Raw genomic sequence first — 18,254 nt, 5'->3', positions numbered from 1 at the left:
ATAAAATTATTGTAAGAAAATTCTACTTGTGGTAGAATCAAATCCCATCCCTTGGGTTTATCTCCTACTAAACACCTCAAAAAATTGCCCAAACTTCTATTCACTACTTCTATTTCTCCATTGGTCTATGGATGATGTGAAAAACTGAACTTCAATTCTATCTTCAACTTCTTCCACAAAGTCCTCCAGAGATACCCAACAAATTTAGTATCTCTGTTAGAAACAATACTTTTTGGGAGACCATGTAGCCTCACCACCTCTCTAAAAAATAAATCTGCAATATGTACTATATCATGAGTCTTGTGGCATGGAATAAAGTGTGCCATCTTGGAGAACCTATCAACCACCACAAATACTAATGGAATAGGCAATGGTTGATAGAGTCCAGTATTTTGACTAAATCCTTTTGCTGTTTGACATAATTGACAACTCTGCACAAACTTCTTCACATCCTATAACAATTGAGGCCAAAAATAATGTTCTCTAATAATGGAAATGGTCTTATCTTGACCAAAGTTTCTGGCCATCCCTCCACTATGCTTGATAAAGTTCTCCCTCATGGAACTTCTTGGAATACACAATTGACTTCCCTTGAACAACATACCATCCTGAATCATGTAATCTAGCCACCTAGTCCTGTCTAGAGTAACAAGTTCTTTACAAGCCTTCCAAGCCTATGCAAAGTTAGGATCCTCAGGGTACAGATTCTTAAGTTCATCAAACCCAACCACTTCAACCAGCATTACTGTCAGCAACAACTATCTCCTACTTAATGCATCTACAACCCTATTAGACCTTATGTTTGTATGTTTCAATACAAATATATAGCTTTGCATGAACTCTACCCATTTTAATTGTCTCTGATTCAATTTACCTTGGCTATTTAGGTACTGTAATGCCTAGTGATCACTATACAAGACAAATTATTTTGGCAACAAATAATGCCTCTATTTCTTTAAGACTTGAAATATTGCATAAAACTCTTAATCATAAACCAAATACTTCTTCTTTGTATCATTCGATTATTCACTAAAATAGGCAATAGGCTTACCTTCTTGGCTCAATACAACCCCAATAGCACTACCACTAGCATCACAATCCACCTGAAATTCTTTCTTGAAATCAAGAAGTGCCAACATAGGTTGCTCTATCACCTTCTTCTTCAGCAATTCAACACTCCTTGTAGCTCCTATAGTCCACTTGAACTCTTTTCTATCCCCCCTCATTGTTTTAGTTAGGGGTGCACATATACTACTAAAATTTCTAATGAACTTCCTCTAAAAACTAGCCAGACCATGGAATGACCTCACCTCAGTGGTAAACCTTGGAGTAGGCCATTCCAAGATAACCTTCACCTTCTCTAGGTCTATTTTGTGACCCTCAGCTGATACAACAAACCCCAAATAAAGTAAATCCCTTTTGACAAAGCTACACTTCTTCAAATTAATCAATAATTTCTCTTCCCTCAACCTTTCAAGGACACTACAAATGTGCACTAAATGTTCATCCAAAGAATTATTGAAAATCAAATTATCAGCCAGATAGACAATAACAAATTTTCCCAAAAATTTCTTTAGTACCTCATTCATAAGCTGCATGAAAGTGCTTGGCACATTGGTCACTCCAAAGGGCATGAATAACCACTCATTTAGACCCTCCTTGGTCTTGAATGTAGTCTTCCACTTATCTCCCTCTCATATCCATATATGGTGATAACCAATCTTGAGATCTATCTTTGTGAAGTACTGAGATCTACTCAAACAATCCATAAGATCATGCATTCTTGGCAAAGGAAACAGGTACTTGATGGTTGTTCTATTTATAGCCCAAGAGTCTATACACATTCTCCACTCTCCATCCTTCTTTGGTGCTAGTACTATAGGTACTGCACATGGACTTAAGCTCTCTCAAATCAAACCTTTCCTCAACAAATCCTAAACTTGTTTGTTTAGCTCCTCATTCTCATTAAGAGTCATCCTATGAGCAACCTTATTAGGCAAACTAGCTCTAGGGACTAAATCTATTTGATGACTGATTTGTCTTATTGGTGGAAACCCTTCTGGAACATTACTAGAGATGACATCTCCATAATCACTTAATAGACCTGAAACATCAAGTGGAATTTCACTACTACCTTCCTTATCTTTTCTAGGAATTAAACCATAACACATGCTGATGTTTCATGCCATCCAAAAATTATCTTCCATCAACAACACATACCCTAGCACTACTACATACCTTTTCATCCTCCTTTATCAAGGGCTTCAATTTGTGGAAAATTCCATCCTATGTCAAAGAGTATATATTTGAATGACCATCATGCATAACATGCCTATCAAATTGCCATGACCTTCCCAACAATAAATGATAGACTTCTATAGGAATGATGTCACAGAGAGCCTCGTCATGATAAGTCCCAATATTGAACTTTACCAAACATTTCTCACTAACTAGGACCTTATGATCATCCTACACCCAAGAAATCTGATAGGTTTAGGGGTGTTTCTCCCTCTTAAGCTTTAGCTTTGAGACCGTCTCCTTTGACACCAAGTTGTCAATGCTTCCACCATCAACAATCACATCACAACATTTACCCTCGCACTTGCACCTAGTACGAATCAAAATCCTCCTTTGTCTAGGTTTAGTCTCATCACTTAGTAAGACCCTTTCATTAACTAGAACCTCTCCTCTTTCTACATCCTCTAAATGTGATGATTGTGCATCATCATCCACATGAGCAACCCTTGCTTGACCATCAGCTCTCCTATCTATCCTTCCTTGGTGTTGAGAGCATTCAAAAGAACAATGACCTTCTTCATTGCAATGAAAATAGGTACCATAGAAGCCTCCTCTTCTTGAACCTTGTCCACATCCTTTTCCTCTTCCTCTCTAATCTCCAAAGTTTTGATCATGAGAGCGGTTGAAACCCTCATTACTTTGATTTTGGCTAGTACCCACATCTTCATTTTTCTTTTGGTTCTCATTTCAGCCTCCAAATGACCTAACACCACACCTTCCTCCTTGATTGCACCCTATTTTCCTTCCATAAATTTTTTTTTATAGCTTCTCCTAAACTCACAATGAAAATTGGTATGCCTCTTCAATGGTAGTCATTCTAACTAGACTTAACTCCTCCTAAATGCTAGGTCTTAACCCACTAAGCTAATAGGAAACCTTCTCCTTGTTTGCTTCTACATTCCCCACCCTAATAAGGAATTAGTAAAATTCATCTATGTATTGCTGGATAGATTTTCTCACTTGCTTTAACCCTTGCACCTTTTTGAACAAATCAAGCTCGTAATCAATAGGAATGAACTGCTTCTTTAGTTTGTCCACCATGCAATCCCATCTTGTTATTTTCTCCTTCGCTTTTCTATTTCTTTCCAACTAAAACTCTTGCCAGTAGATTTTGGCATGATATTTCATTTTTACTTTCACAAAATTAACCTTATCAAGGTCCCCAATATCCTCATACTCAAAATATTCCTCTAGCTCATTGATCCAATCAATCAACTCATCCGGGTTTAGATTTCCTGAAAACTTGCCGACATAAATTTTAGGTCTTTTTTCAAGTTTAGCAATGGCCCTAAAAAGGTTCTCCTCTACATGGTTTAGGAATTCTCCATATTCTTCTCCTTCCTACCCAATATTTCCTTCTTCTTCATTTTCTTCCTCCTTTTGTCATCTACAATGACATTCATCCCTCTATGGATCTCCTCCTACAATGCCTAGACTTGTCTCTAGAGGGCTCTAACCTCAAGAGTAACAACTATAAACCTTCCACTACACTCCCTTCATGGAGGCATCTTCTTATATCAATGACCACAAGCACATAGTCCTGGTGCAAACTACCTTAGAGTCGATGCTTTGTCTACACACTTAGGAAAACCTTCTCTGGTACCACTTGATGAGGGCACAATCCAAGAAAAAAATGAATGCAATGGGAAAAGGGAATTATTATTATTAGAATTGATATGATATTACATTTATTTCATTGAAAATAGACCCAGAGACATGCCCTATGGGCTTACAATGTTGTATGATCTTGGAGAAAAACCCTTCTTCAGTACCTTCTCCCAAACTCCACCAAAAACTACCTTTACAATGCCAAAAAGGTCCTTAAGTAAACCAAATTAGGTTTAGGATTAGAAATAAATTTTAGAATATTCCATTTGGAATCCATGACCAAAATAGAAGGTTCTAGAAAACACATAAGAAGTCAGTGTAAAATTAGAAGAATCTAGAAATGGTAGTCCAACTTTTGGGAGGCATAATTTTTGATTCAGGACTCCTATTGATGAACCCTTTGCATTTTTGAAAAGCTCTCCAAGAACTCTATAGAATTATGGATAGGCTTTGTGTGTCTCATTTTTTTTTGGCCCTTACAAGGCTTTTTAGTGCCTCAAATCTGACTTTGAAGTGCTCTTAGGAGGCCTCTAGGCAACTTAAAACTGCAATAACTTTTAAACCGTAAAGTCTTTAGACTTGATTCTTTTTCTAGAGTAATTTAAATTATAAGTATAACCATCCATCCAACTTAAACCCTATAAATTATTATAATTATGGCTCAATTACAAAATAACCTATTTTCTACATTGGCACATATCCCAAGGTGCTCAAAAACTCTAACCTAGAAAACCAATAGCGGAGCTATGAGAGTTGGAACATTTATTTGACTCAAATGGGTATCTAAAAATGAAAACACTTTAAATAGAAACTAACACTAAGCATATTTTTGGGTGATACAGGATTGCCCTTACAGCAGTAGATGTTCCTACATCAGTGTTAGAAGATGCTGAGTGTTGAAAATGGTTTCTGAGTATCAAAACATTATTGAGTTTATCTTCAGAACCCAAGTTACAATAGTTAGGCCAACTTTTTGAATTTTGGTGAAACTTGTATTGTAGCCAACTTTAGAAAGTTGTGATTTGGATTGGTATATCTGTAATGTATTGTATCATATCCAAAAGAACAAGAGTAAGCATATGATGAGAAAAATTATGAATTAAAGAAGACTACAAGTAGTATAAGGGACAAAAGGTATTATCTATCACAAAAAGATGATCATTACAATTCAAGAAATCTCACTAGCAAATCAGAGTTGTAGATTAGAGATCAACCACTCGTTCATCCTAACAGGTGCATCAATATAATCCTTTAATAGGGTAGACTTAACAGTCTTTGATAAATCTCTTTATTGAGTGCATACTCCATTGTATGTTTGTAAATCCTTTGACAAGGTGGACCTCACAGTCCTTATTTCTCCTAACAGGGCAGATCATTAGAAGTGATCAATTGTAAGCCTTAACATGCCAACTTTATATTGTAGTACTAAAGCTTGTGGGTATCATCCCCACCTCATTTTTACTTTCTATTTGGAATGTTTCTAGGTCACCATGTCTTGTGTCAAATTGCTATGAATGATTATTTGCTTTTATTCTTTCATGCATGCAATTAGATCAGAATATTATATAAATGATTAATTGGTGAAATAAGATTAAGTTTTATTAGTTCTTGATTTACCTCTCCCCTCTTAGTAACCTTGCCTACCTCATATTTCCAACAAGATGAGCATGCTTTATCACAATAACTCTATGGTAAAGAAGGGATATATTCATTAGGTTTGATCCCAACATAAAACTCGATTGTCCCAACATCATGGACAAGTCTCTTTGACCATCTAACCAAGTTGTCAAGTGACATAGAATTGATAACCCTTTATCTTTTGATTGTAATTTTGTGTTGTTAGTATAGTCAATTTCCATGATTTGGGATTGACATATGCTTGTAGCATTAAATATCAAAATATGTATATTATACAGTTAATTAAATATTGATATTTAAGTAATAAGCTTGATGTATTTAAAAGTTTGCATTTAATTGCACTTTGTAGAATTTCAATTTAATTGAATAGTTATTTGAAATATGAAATATAATACATATTAGCTATTTATGTCATTTGAAAATATTAATATTGATTGAAATTTAAATTGAAATAAATAAATAAAAAAGAAAAAAAATCAAAATATCAAAACATGAAATATTTTAGAAAATGAAGTCAAACTTCATAAAGTGGATTTGGAATTTTTTTTTTATAAAGAAAAGCTTTTTTCCAAATGATGTATTATGAGGTATTTTTAGATATTTTATGAAATAAAGTCAAATTTGAATTAAATGAAATTATTAGCTTTATTAAGTGAGCCTAATTATGTTTTTGACTGTAGAAACTAATTGGGAAGGTTTTCTATAAAAGAAATTAAATAGTTATTTTTTAAAGTAGGATTTTTGGAGAGCAAATGAGAAAATTGGAGGAAACTTTTGAAGAATAAGTGGTGGGGAGGTCACCTTCTACCATGAGTTCTACTTTCTTCTATAACTCCTTAGACTCACTATTGAGCCCCTAGGATCACTACTTGACCCTAGTACTAGTGGAACTAATCTCTTCCCCTTCTCAAGGCTTCCTACCCACTAAAAAGACTATCAAACCACCACTTCTCATGAATTATAAAAATCAATCATGCATTTTCCTCTCACTTCTTCTCTCTCTCTCTCTCTCTCTCTCTCTCTCTCTCTCTCTCTCTCTCTCTCTCTCTCTCTCTCTCTCTCTCTCTCTCTCTCTCTACAAGTTTCCTAGCCAAGAAATGCCTTGCTCTCCTAGGCCTTGCTTAAATTCAAAACTAGCTCTACCAAACACACATACATAAAAGAAAAGAAAATATGTATAGAAGATTCTTCTTGACTCTAGAAGTCCATTTGATTGAACATAGGGATCAAGAAGAATCCATTTATTAATCTATTCTTGATCCATTTATTATGCTACTCCTACACAACACAATCGTACTCTACTAAGCTCCACCAACAGAAGATAAATTACATACTAAAACTGATTAATACACTTGAACTATTTTTATTGAATTTAGAAAATCACATTACATTCAAGAAAACTTTATCTACTAGAAAATAACTCTCTGCTAGCTTCTACAATGCTAATTCTCCAACTCTCTAACTTCTCCTAGTCTCACCCTATGCCATCCAAGAACCTTTAGCTTTTATCTCCATGCTAACTTGTTCAACAAATAATCAAGATTCATCATTCAACCACCTTTTTCCATCTCTGTAACTTCTTTCTACTTTGTAACAATTTCTTGGCTGACATGTTCATCTTCTTTCTCCATGTATTCTCTTTCCTCTTTTGACTTTTCTAGCTACAACATTGTGAGCAAGTCAACTTTCTCACCTCTTCATACTTCTTTCTTCCTTAGTTTCATTCCAAGTTGTGACATTGTGCTTGGCTGTCTTCTTAACACTTTCATGCCTTCGTAGCTTATCCTCTAATTGTCTACTTCATTGTTGCGACACTGTGAATACTAGTCACAACTTCACACCTCTTTTCTTGATTGCTTACTCTACCTTTTCACCATCTGAACATAGACTTTCATGGCTTCACAACTATTCTCATTAACTATATCTTGACTCCTGCAACCTTGCAAATGATGGTTTTCTTAAGTTGTGACCTTACAAAATTATTTCCTTTCCTTTGGTCACTACTTCTTTGATTTAACATCTTCTGTTCATGATGAAGTGAAATTTTCTATTATGCCTTTAGTCATACTTTCACTAGATTACTCCATGGTTTTTCACTGATAGTCACGACCATGCATCAACCTTCATTTTCTTTGATTGTAGCTTCACTAACTTAACATCTTCTATTCGTGACAATGTGAAATATTCTATTTTGCATTTAGTCTCTGCTTCGCTATAGTTATGTTGCCTTAACCACTAGTGGTTGCGACAATGTGATCCACTATCTTTCCTTCCTTTGAAACTTCACTAGCTTTGTTTGATGTTAGTTATTTCAAGTTGTGATCATGTGCTAAGCTTAATTTTTGATTGTCTTTCCAATTTGCACGATTATAGGATTATGTTGTCTAACTAGCTGTGACCTTGTGGATGTTTAATGAATGAAAGTTTGAAGTATCTAGTGGCTTATTCAATGGACCTTTACTCAATGTGATCCACTCTTTGATCACAAACAGAAAAATGAGCTAGGTCTTGGAGTAAAACCCTAGGGTGCTCTACACCATTCTCCCTTTTGCAAAAAGAGATTAAGCTAGCTTAGTTAATAGTAATGCTAGGCTAATGCCTCATTTCTTAAAGTCTTCTTTATTGATCCATGTAGCTTCTATAGTTGGTAACCCTTTCCATTGAATGAGATACTCTATGTATACTTAATGCCTATTCATTTCTTCACTCTAGAATCTAGTAACTTTTCTTCCTACAATTTCTATTACACTGGTACTTTGATCTCTTGGATGTCTTTCTATATTTCTACTTTCTAAATATCCTCTGGAATCTCAAGTCCTTTTTAGGCAATTAGGACTTTCACATTAAAGATAGGTGATAACCCTAACTCCTTTGGTAAATCAAGCTTATAAGCATTCTATGCATATTTCTCCAGAATTCTGTAGGGACCAATTCTTCTCATCTGCAATTTGTTAGGCATTCCTTTTTGTAACCTAGATTTATTTAGATGCACCAATACCAAGTCTCTAACTTAAAATTGCACATCCCTTCCTCCTTCATCCACTTTTTCCTTCAATTTCTAACTTGCCTCTATTAGAGTTATCATAACCTGATCATGTATTTCTTTCATGGACTGAGAAAAATCTTAAGCATGCCCATTGATTGATCCATGTTCTTTTATTTCTCTAAGTTCACAAACTCCTCTGGGGTTTCTTCCATAAACAATCTAGAATGGACTCTTACCAGTAGTCCTATTGATATTATCATTGTAAGAAAACTTTGCCTATGATATAACTTGATCCCAAGTCTGCCCATATTCCTTTGTTAAGCATCTACAAGGATTTCCATGTACTCTGTTTATCACTTCAATTTGACCATCAGTCTGAGGATGGTATATAGAGCTATGAGAAATTTTTTTTCCTAACCTCCTCCATAATGGTTTTTGGAAATGACCATAAATTTGACATCTCTACTAGACACTATACTGACTAGTAATCCATGAATTCTAACTATTTCTTTGAAAAACAAATGTGCGATGTAAATTGCATCATGAGTGGTTTTACATGGTATGAAATGACTCATTTTGTTGAACCTATGCACTACTACAAACACACTATCAAAACTAGTTTTAGTTCTTGGCAACCCCACAATGAAATCCATACTTAAACATTCCGAAGGTCTATTACGTAGGGTTATGGTTGATACAAACCAACATTTGATGAAGTTCCTTTTTCTTTTTGACAAATTTTACATTATTCAACATACTTTCTCACATCTCTCTACATCCCAGGCCAATAATAATATCTACTTACAAGCTCTAGGGTTTTTTTCAATCCAAAGTCTCCACTCAAATATCCATTGTGTTTCTCATGGATAAGGTTCTCTCTCATTGAACCTTTTGGAACACAAAGTTGATTGTCCTTAAAATACAAACCATTTTGCAATGTATAATTAGTAAACTCACTATGAAAATGATTTTCAAAAGATGAGCATACCTTGTAAGCTTCTAAGAAATCTTCATCTCCTTCATAGAGATCTTTGGATTCCTCTACTCTAATGCTTTTCAATTGAATCCCTTGCACTATCATCAATCTTCTACTGAATGCATCTACTACTTTTTTATTGATACCTTTCTTGTGCTTAATGGTGAAAATATAGAACTATAAAAATTCCATCCATTTAATGTGCCCCAAACATCGCTTCTCCTGTGAATTTGTAAAGCTTAAGGTTTGATTGTCTATGAAGACCACCAATTCTTTGGGAAAAACATAATGTCTCCATTTTCTAAGTGCTTTCACTAATGCATATAATTAAGGATCATAGGAAGAATACCTTGATTTGGCTTCATTCAATCTTTCACTAAAAAATGCAATAGGTCTTCCCTCTTGACTTAAGACTACTCCAACAACAATGTTGCTTGCATCAAACTCTACTGTAAATAGTTTCTCAAAGCTAGGTAGTACCAAGATTGGTTTAGTAGCTACCTATTTCTTTTAATTTTTCAAATCCTTCATCTGCCCTTTTTATCCACACAACTTTTTTCTTCATTCCTCCTTTGACAGTGTCCATAATAGGGGCACATATCTCATTGAAGTTTTCAATGAACTTCCTATAAAACTATGCCAAAACATGAATTTTTTTGATAGTTGTACTTGTCTTTGGTGTAGGCCAAGTTAAAATTGTTTTTACCTTATCTTCATCCATCTTCAACTTACCCTATGATACAACAAAACCAAGGTAAACTAGTTCTTTTTTTTTTATGAGCTCACATTACTCAAGCTTAATAGTTAGCTTTTATTCTTGCAATCTTCTCAAAAAATTTCAAAATGTTTGAGATGCTATTCCTTACTCTTACTATAAACCAAAATTTCATCTACCTAAACTACCACAAATTTGCCTATATAATGTTTCAATACTTCATTCATTAGCCTCATAAATGTGCTTGGTGCATTTGAGAGACCAAATGTCATGAACAACCATTCATATAACCCTTTGGTGGTTTTGAAGGTTGTCTTCCACTCATCACCTTCCTTCATTCTAATTTGGTAGTACTCACTTTTTAAATATATCTTAGAGAAGTACTATGCACTACCTAGACAATCCATTAAATCTTCTATTCTAGGAATAGGAAAACTATATCTTATGGTTGTCTTATTGATTCCTCTAGAATCAGTACAAAGTCTCCACTCACCTCCTTTCTTTGGTGTTAGCAGAATTGGTACTACATATGGATTGATGCTCTCTTTGATCAATCCTTGATCTAGCAATTCTTGAATTTACCTGACAATCTCCTTGTTCTGTTATGGAGTCATCTTGTAAGTAGATTTTTTTGGAAATGAAGCTCCTAGCACAAAGTCTATCTGATGACTTAATGCTCTATGTTGGGGTAGTGTTGATGGTGTACCATCACTAATGATATCCCTAAAATGATCTAATATAGCTTGTACCTCCACCAGTAAGATACTAGGTTTCTTCACCTCTTCTTCTTTGGGCTTTAGCAAGACAACAAACTCAACTTCCTCTTCTTTCAGGTATTTTAGGAATTCTTTCCCACTCATCAAAAGTGTTTTGGTAGTAGCCTTGTTTGTCTCTTCTTCTTCCATTATGGACTGTATCCTATAAGTGACTCCAAAAGAATATTTATTCTACTTCCCATGATGTACTGCCTCTCTGTCATATTGCCAAGGTCTTCCCAACAATAGGTGACAAGCATCCATGGGGAGTATATCACATAAGATCATGTCTTGATATTTTCTAATCGTGATGTCTTCACATACTTGTTTGTTTACTAGGATGTTCTACCCTTTATTCAACCAAGTCACTCTATAAGGACTCACATGTAGTATTTTTGCTAATCTAAGCTTGTATACTACTTCCTCTAACATGACATTATCAGTAGATCCTGAGTGTGTAATCACCTTACACACCTTGCCTAATATTTTGTAAGTGGTTCTAAACAATTCTCTTCTCTTCTTGGGTTCCTCCTTTATAGGTTCTTTTACTAAGACCCTCCTCAACATGAGGTTTTCACCCTTTTCTACATCGAGATCCACTTCACCTACTCTAGAATTGTTCTCCTCTTGGATGTAGTTGATATTCTTCTCTCCATGAGATGATTTTGATGCTTTCTCTAGACATCTATAAGCAAGATGCCCCAACTTTCCATAGTTGTAACATTTCATATTGCTGAAGTGTGAGCCTCTGCTACCATTGTTAGATCCTCTTCCTCTATTTGATCCACCTCTCTAACTATTTTCACTAGTCTTCTCATTCTATTTTGAATCACCATAGTTTCTTTTCTCATTGGTCCTCCCACTAGAACCTCCTCTTGAACCTCCTCTAAAGTCTCTGCCTCTGCCTCTGTTCTTGAAAACTGAGTTCCCTTTTTTCCTTCAACTTATCTTCCATTTTCCTAGCCATTTGAAACCAACTTTGTAATGTGGTGAGACTAAATAAGCTACACTCATCTTAAATAGACGACCCAAGGCCAGTTAGATAACTTTCCATCTTGATGTTCTTTTCCTCCTATACCCTCGACCTTAGAGGCAACTTTTGAAACTATTCAGTGTAGGTAGCCACATCAAGATCCTTCTTCTTGAGATTCTACCTCTACTTGTGTAACTAAATCTCATAGTCCTTTGGCAAGTAAGTTTCTTTTATCTTTTCCACCATACCCTTCCAAATGGCTATGGGGTTCTTTCCTTCACTTTCTCTTTCTTCTTGCACAAACTTCCACTAAGTAAGTGCCTGTCCTTTCAATTTAGATTTTGCAACTCTCACTTTTTGTGCCTCTATTATCCCTTCACATTTGAAGTAATTTTCTATACTTTCAATCTATTCTAGGACCACCTCAACATCCATCTTTCCATGGAACAATGAGACATTTTCTATACTCTTTTCTCCTAGTACTTTGAGATCTTTGAGGAATGGTTCTCCTTCACCGAATGGTGGATTTGGTTTAGGTATCTCATCCTCTAATTTTTCCTTTCCTACACTATTACTAAGGTATTCACCTTCTTTTTCTTGGGTTATGTCTTCCATCTCTTTTAACTTGTCTTTCACTTCCTCTATGGTCTCATCGAGGATCCTAGTCTTCTCTTCTATAAATTTCTTTTATTCATCTACCTCCTTAGCTAATTCAACACTGGTTACCATCTTTTAAGTCCCAGTGGATTAAGAAGTATACAACATACCACACAAGCCACAAATCTTATGGCTCTGATACCAATCTAGTGGGAAGGCCACCTTCTACCTCAAGTTCTAATTTCTTCTAGAACTCCTTAGACTAATTTCTTCTACTTCAAGACCCTAGGATCACTACCTGACCCTAGTACAAGAGGAAATAATCTCTTCCCCTTCTTAAGGCTTCCTAACCATTGAAAAGACTATCAAACCACCACTTCTCATGATTGATAAAAATCAATCATGCACTCTCCTCTCACTTCTTCTCTCTCTTTGTAAGTTTCTTATCAAGACATGACTTTCTCACCTAGGCCTTTCTTGAACTCAGAACTAGCTCTACCACACACACATACATAAAAGAAAAGAATATATGTACAAATGATTCTTCTTGACTCTAGAAGTCCATTTGAATGAACACAGGGATCAAGAAGAATCCATTTATTAAGCTGCTCCTATGCAACACAATCCTACTCTACTAAGCTCTACCAAAAGAAGATAAACTATATATTGAAACTGATTAACACACTTGAACTATCTTTATTGAATTTAGAAAATAACATTACATTCAAGAAAACTTTATCTATTGGAAAATAATTGTTTTCTAGCTTCTACAATGCTAATTCTCCCACTCTCTAACTTCTCCTACTCTCACTTTGTGCCATTTGAGAACCTTCATCTTTTATCTCCATGCTAGCTTGTTCAACAAATCATCAAGATTTGGCATTCAACCAGCTTTTTCTATCTCTGTAACTTCTTTCTACTTTGTAACGATTTCTTGGTTGATGTGTCCATCTTTTTTCTCCATGTATTCTTTTTTCTCTTTTGACTTTTCTAGCTGTGATGTTGCAAACAAGTCTTTCTCACCTCTTCACACTTCTTTCTTCCTTAGTTTCATTCCAAGTTAAGATGTTGTGCTTGGCCATCTTCTTAATACATTCATGACTTATCCTTTAACTATCTACTTCATCATTGTGACGTTGCAAACATTGGTTGCGGCTTCACACCTCTTTTCCTAACTACTTACTATACCTTGTGACCATGCAAATGAATACTTCTATGGCTTCACAACTATTCTCCTTAAGTGTCTCTTGACTCCTACAACCTTGCAAATGATGGTTTTCTTAAGTTATGACCTTGAGAAATCATTTACTTTCCTTTGGTCACTACTTTGCTGACTTAACATCTTCTGTTCGTGACAAAGCAAAACTATCTATTCTTCCTTCAGTCACACTTTCACTGGCTTACATTCCATAATTATTCATTGATAGTTGTGACCACACATCAACCTTCATTTCCTTTAATCATGTAGCTTCACTGTTGCTTTGCTGACTTAACATCTTCTATTCATGACAATGTAAAATGGTCTATTTTTCCTTTAGTCATTGCTTCGCTATGATTACATTGCCTTAACCACTAGCATTTGTGATGATGTAATCCACTGTCTTTCCTTCCTTCACAATTTTTTTGACTTTTTTTGATGTTAGTTATTTCAAGTTGTGATCATGCACTAAGCTTACATTTTGACTGTCTTGCCAGTTTGCACTGTTATGGGAATATGTTGTCTAATTGGTTGTGACCTTGTAAATGTCAAATGAATGAAAGTTTGAAGTCTTTGGTGGCTTATTCAATGGCCCTTTATTTGATGTGATCCACTCCTCCATCACAAGCATGCAAATGAACTAGGGCTTGGAGTAAAACCCTAAGGTGCTCCACACCAATAAGTTAGAGAATTTGGAAGTAGAATTGGGTTACCATGTTGGGTAATTTTGGAAGGAGTTTTCTAGAGGTTGGATTGAAGAATAGTCAGTATCTTCAAATAGGACAAGCTCCATATTTGTGCTTGGTCTCCTCTTGTTTAGTTCTTTCAACTAGTGTTTAAAAAGGTAGGATCTTTATTTATTTCTGAAATTTTGTAAACCTTGTTTCAAAAGCTTGTTCTCTTCATGTTTGATTAGTTTATGGGACATACTTCAATTAAAGAGATTTCATTTCTGTTTGTGAAAGGTTGAAGAAAAAAAAAGTTGTATATTTGTTTTATTTTAGAGTTTATCTTTTTGGAAAAATTAGGGAAGAAAGAAAACCCATTATTGTTAAACAAAATGGAAAACCATTTAGATCTAATAACAAAATCATAAATTTTATTTAAGAAAAAACCCATCATTGTTAAGAGAAAACACACACACACACACACAAATTTTAGAAAATGCAATAAATTTGGTTAATTAAAAATAAATCTAATCTATTGGTTTATATTTAGAAACTAGTCAAAAGAAAAAACATAGCTATATCTTATTAAAATAAAGTCCTTGTGATTTTATTATTAAATTATATATATATAATTTTATTTTTAACAATATTTTAAAAAATAAAAATAAAATATTTGTGAAGGGTGTTTGTACACCCCCCCGAGCTTCATGCCTAAAGGAGGTATGTGGGTTGCTGAAGACAACCGCCAGCCTACCAAAGACAGGTGCAGTGTGCCAAGAGTAGATTGTGGGGGACCATTTTTAGAGCACCACCCATCCCTTTGTAAGGGGGTTTAATATTTAAAAAGGCAAGTTTATTTTTTAATGTTTATTTATATTTATATTTATTAATCAAAATAACATAAATTTTATAATGTGTTTATTGATAAATTTAGTATTATATAAATATATTAATATAATATAAAATTATTATAATATATATTATATGTTATATATTATTATATAATATATATTAAATATGTTTTCTCATTATCATTATAAAGGATAATTTGAATAATATATTAAGAAGGAAATATTATTTGTTTGAAGAAAAATATTGTTTATAATTTGAATAATATTAGAAAACAAAATTATTTGTAGAATAAAGTAATGCTTATCATTTTTCCCTAGGAAAAATATTGTTGATAAACATCATGAGTGGATGAAATTAATTACCTATTAAATGATATTAACTAATTGAAATTTCATATCCAATAAATGAATTATATTTTGTAATTGGCAAATGATAATTAAGAATATTGGTTTTAAATGTTAGTATTATTTAATCCAGTTACTTTCTTTAAAAAGTGAATTTAAGTCATGGTGAAGTTAAATGTGGAGTAACAACTCTTTATCAAATTTTAATTTGAAATAAGAATTAACTCAACATTTGATTGGATATTTAGGCATAAATAGGAAATTTTATTGAACAATTAAATTTTTAGGAGGAAATAATAACATTATCCAATGTTTGAGATATGAATGTGTAAATATTTATAGAATTATTTCAATAATGAAATTAGGCTTATACAAGGGATCAAACTTTGTTCAAACAATCAAACATTTTCTATAAACAATTATGTGTGATTTTTGAATTCCTTATGTTGGGTATTCAAGGTTTTAGTAAACCTATTAGGAATGTAATCCAAAGGCTTAGGAAGTTTAATTTGGGTGATATTATTATAACCATCTTTTAGAGTCTTGATTGGATTGTTGATGACTTTGTGTTGTCTCTAAGTGTTTTCACAAATGTAATTACGCATCAATCTTTATTTCTTGTAACCTTTAAAAGGTGACAACCATTAATGGGTTATATATGATTTACGTAGTCACCTAGTGTTTATTATTACAATAATCATGTCTTATGATTATTTATCTTTATGAGATTTTGATACTCCATGTATGGAGTTAAAGTTTATTGTTGTTTAGGATTTCTATATCCATCAATTGTTATACTTGAGATGTCCATTATGGGATGGATGGACATTGAGTATGTCTACAATGAGATAGATGATTTGAATCCTTATATAGGATGTGAGAATTTTGACTTTTCTCCATTGATTTCCCTAGATAATTATGATGATCTTTGATTTATGAAAAGTTTTTAAAAACTTTGACTTTATTTTCTCTTTTACTTAATTGGACCTAGGGTGCATAATCTAGGTGTGTAAAGGGGAAGAGGCTTATAGTGAGGTTTGACCCACTAAGTGGACAACTATGGTGGCTTATTGAAAGTTACTTAATACATGTGCTAACAAAATATTCATGGGTTTGGATTTTAAAATGAATTAAAAAGATGTGTTCCTTGCCCATGCCTTTAATGCTTGTAAAGACTAGGATGAGAGTGAGAGAAGATGCTTTCTTGTCCTAAGAGACATTTAGGAAATATAGTTCGGTACCTTGTCTATACAAAATGTTACTAATACCACATAGAGTCACTAGGGACATGGGTCTAGAGAGGCTATCAAGTTATCTTAGAATTGACTCATGTGATGAATTTTCCCCTTATGCATTGTAGTTATCTGGAAAAGTATAGTCATCATCTTGACCATGTTAGTAGAACCATTGAGTAGAAAGCTTTTAGGATTACTAGACTTAGTTACCTGGTTGTATCTTGTTGATTGATTTATGAGAATGACTCAATGCTATCTCCTTAGAATGACATGAGTGGACCATTTAAGTTCATGAGGTTGGGTGGTAGTAGATTTCTTACCATATGAGTTTTGACATATTTGTACTAGTGCTTGTGTTAGAAGATTCTTGATGTACCTATTTATTCATACTTATCACTCTTGGAGACTTGTTCCTTTCTTGTAATTCATGTATAATTTATAATTCAGATACTTTATATATCATGTTTTATGTGTACTTGTATTATTTTGGTAAACCCTATAGCTTGTGTAGTAGATGCCTTGTATAGAGATTATTTTTATGGAATCAATTTAATAATAAAATTTATATTTTAATAATGGTTCATTTAGTAAGATGATGTATTTATAATATTTATATATGTGTGAGAATGATTTCATTATTAATTTAGACACTTAATTAATCAAAACTTAATACATGCGATACCTTGTTTAGGAATCTTAGAGGAATGTAACCCATGTTGATAACGTTAATTAAATTAATGCAATATATTATCTTTGTATTATTTCTGCACTTTTTAAAATGATGTTATATAAAATTTTAAACTTTGAAAAAATGTTTATTCAACTTAATGACTTTTAATGGCTAATTCCTCTAGTCTCCTAAGTAGGGCATTACATCTGGTATAAGAGCCCAGTTTGAAAAATTTGGGAACATAGTAAATTATTAAATAAAATACAAATACAAAAAGTTTAAAACAATAAATATAGGAAAAAAAACTTGGAACTCTTAACAATTGCAATTCTTAAAACTTGCAATTCAAACTTGAAATCTCAAACTATGCGTTATAACTTGTTGATTGTGATTGATTTTGAGAAATTTCTTCCTTGCTTGAACATTGTAAACATTATGGGTAGTGAAACTAGACCCTTTTTGGTATTAAATAAATTTACTATCAACAATGTCTCTCAGAATATTCATATAAAAAATCTGATAGAAACATACATGCAAAAAAAAGGGTAGGGTGCACATCATCTTGTATGGCTCCTGATGTCGAGGCTCCTGGTGTCAAGACTACTCCTCCCTAATTTATGTTTTCCAATAGTGGATAACCACTACGACTCAATAACCTATTCACTTTTTGTGTAAAATTCTTATTAGAGAAATAATCTTGCCTTTGACTTGGTGGAATTGCCTGGTGACAGTCCCATGTAG

This window comes from Cupressus sempervirens, chromosome 4, assembly GCF_028749045.1.
Source record: "Cupressus sempervirens isolate cs-2001-9-10 chromosome 4, ASM2874904v1, whole genome shotgun sequence".
Classification (NCBI taxonomy): domain Eukaryota; kingdom Viridiplantae; phylum Streptophyta; class Pinopsida; order Cupressales; family Cupressaceae; genus Cupressus; species Cupressus sempervirens.
Note: the sequence above shows the minus strand (reverse complement) of the source record.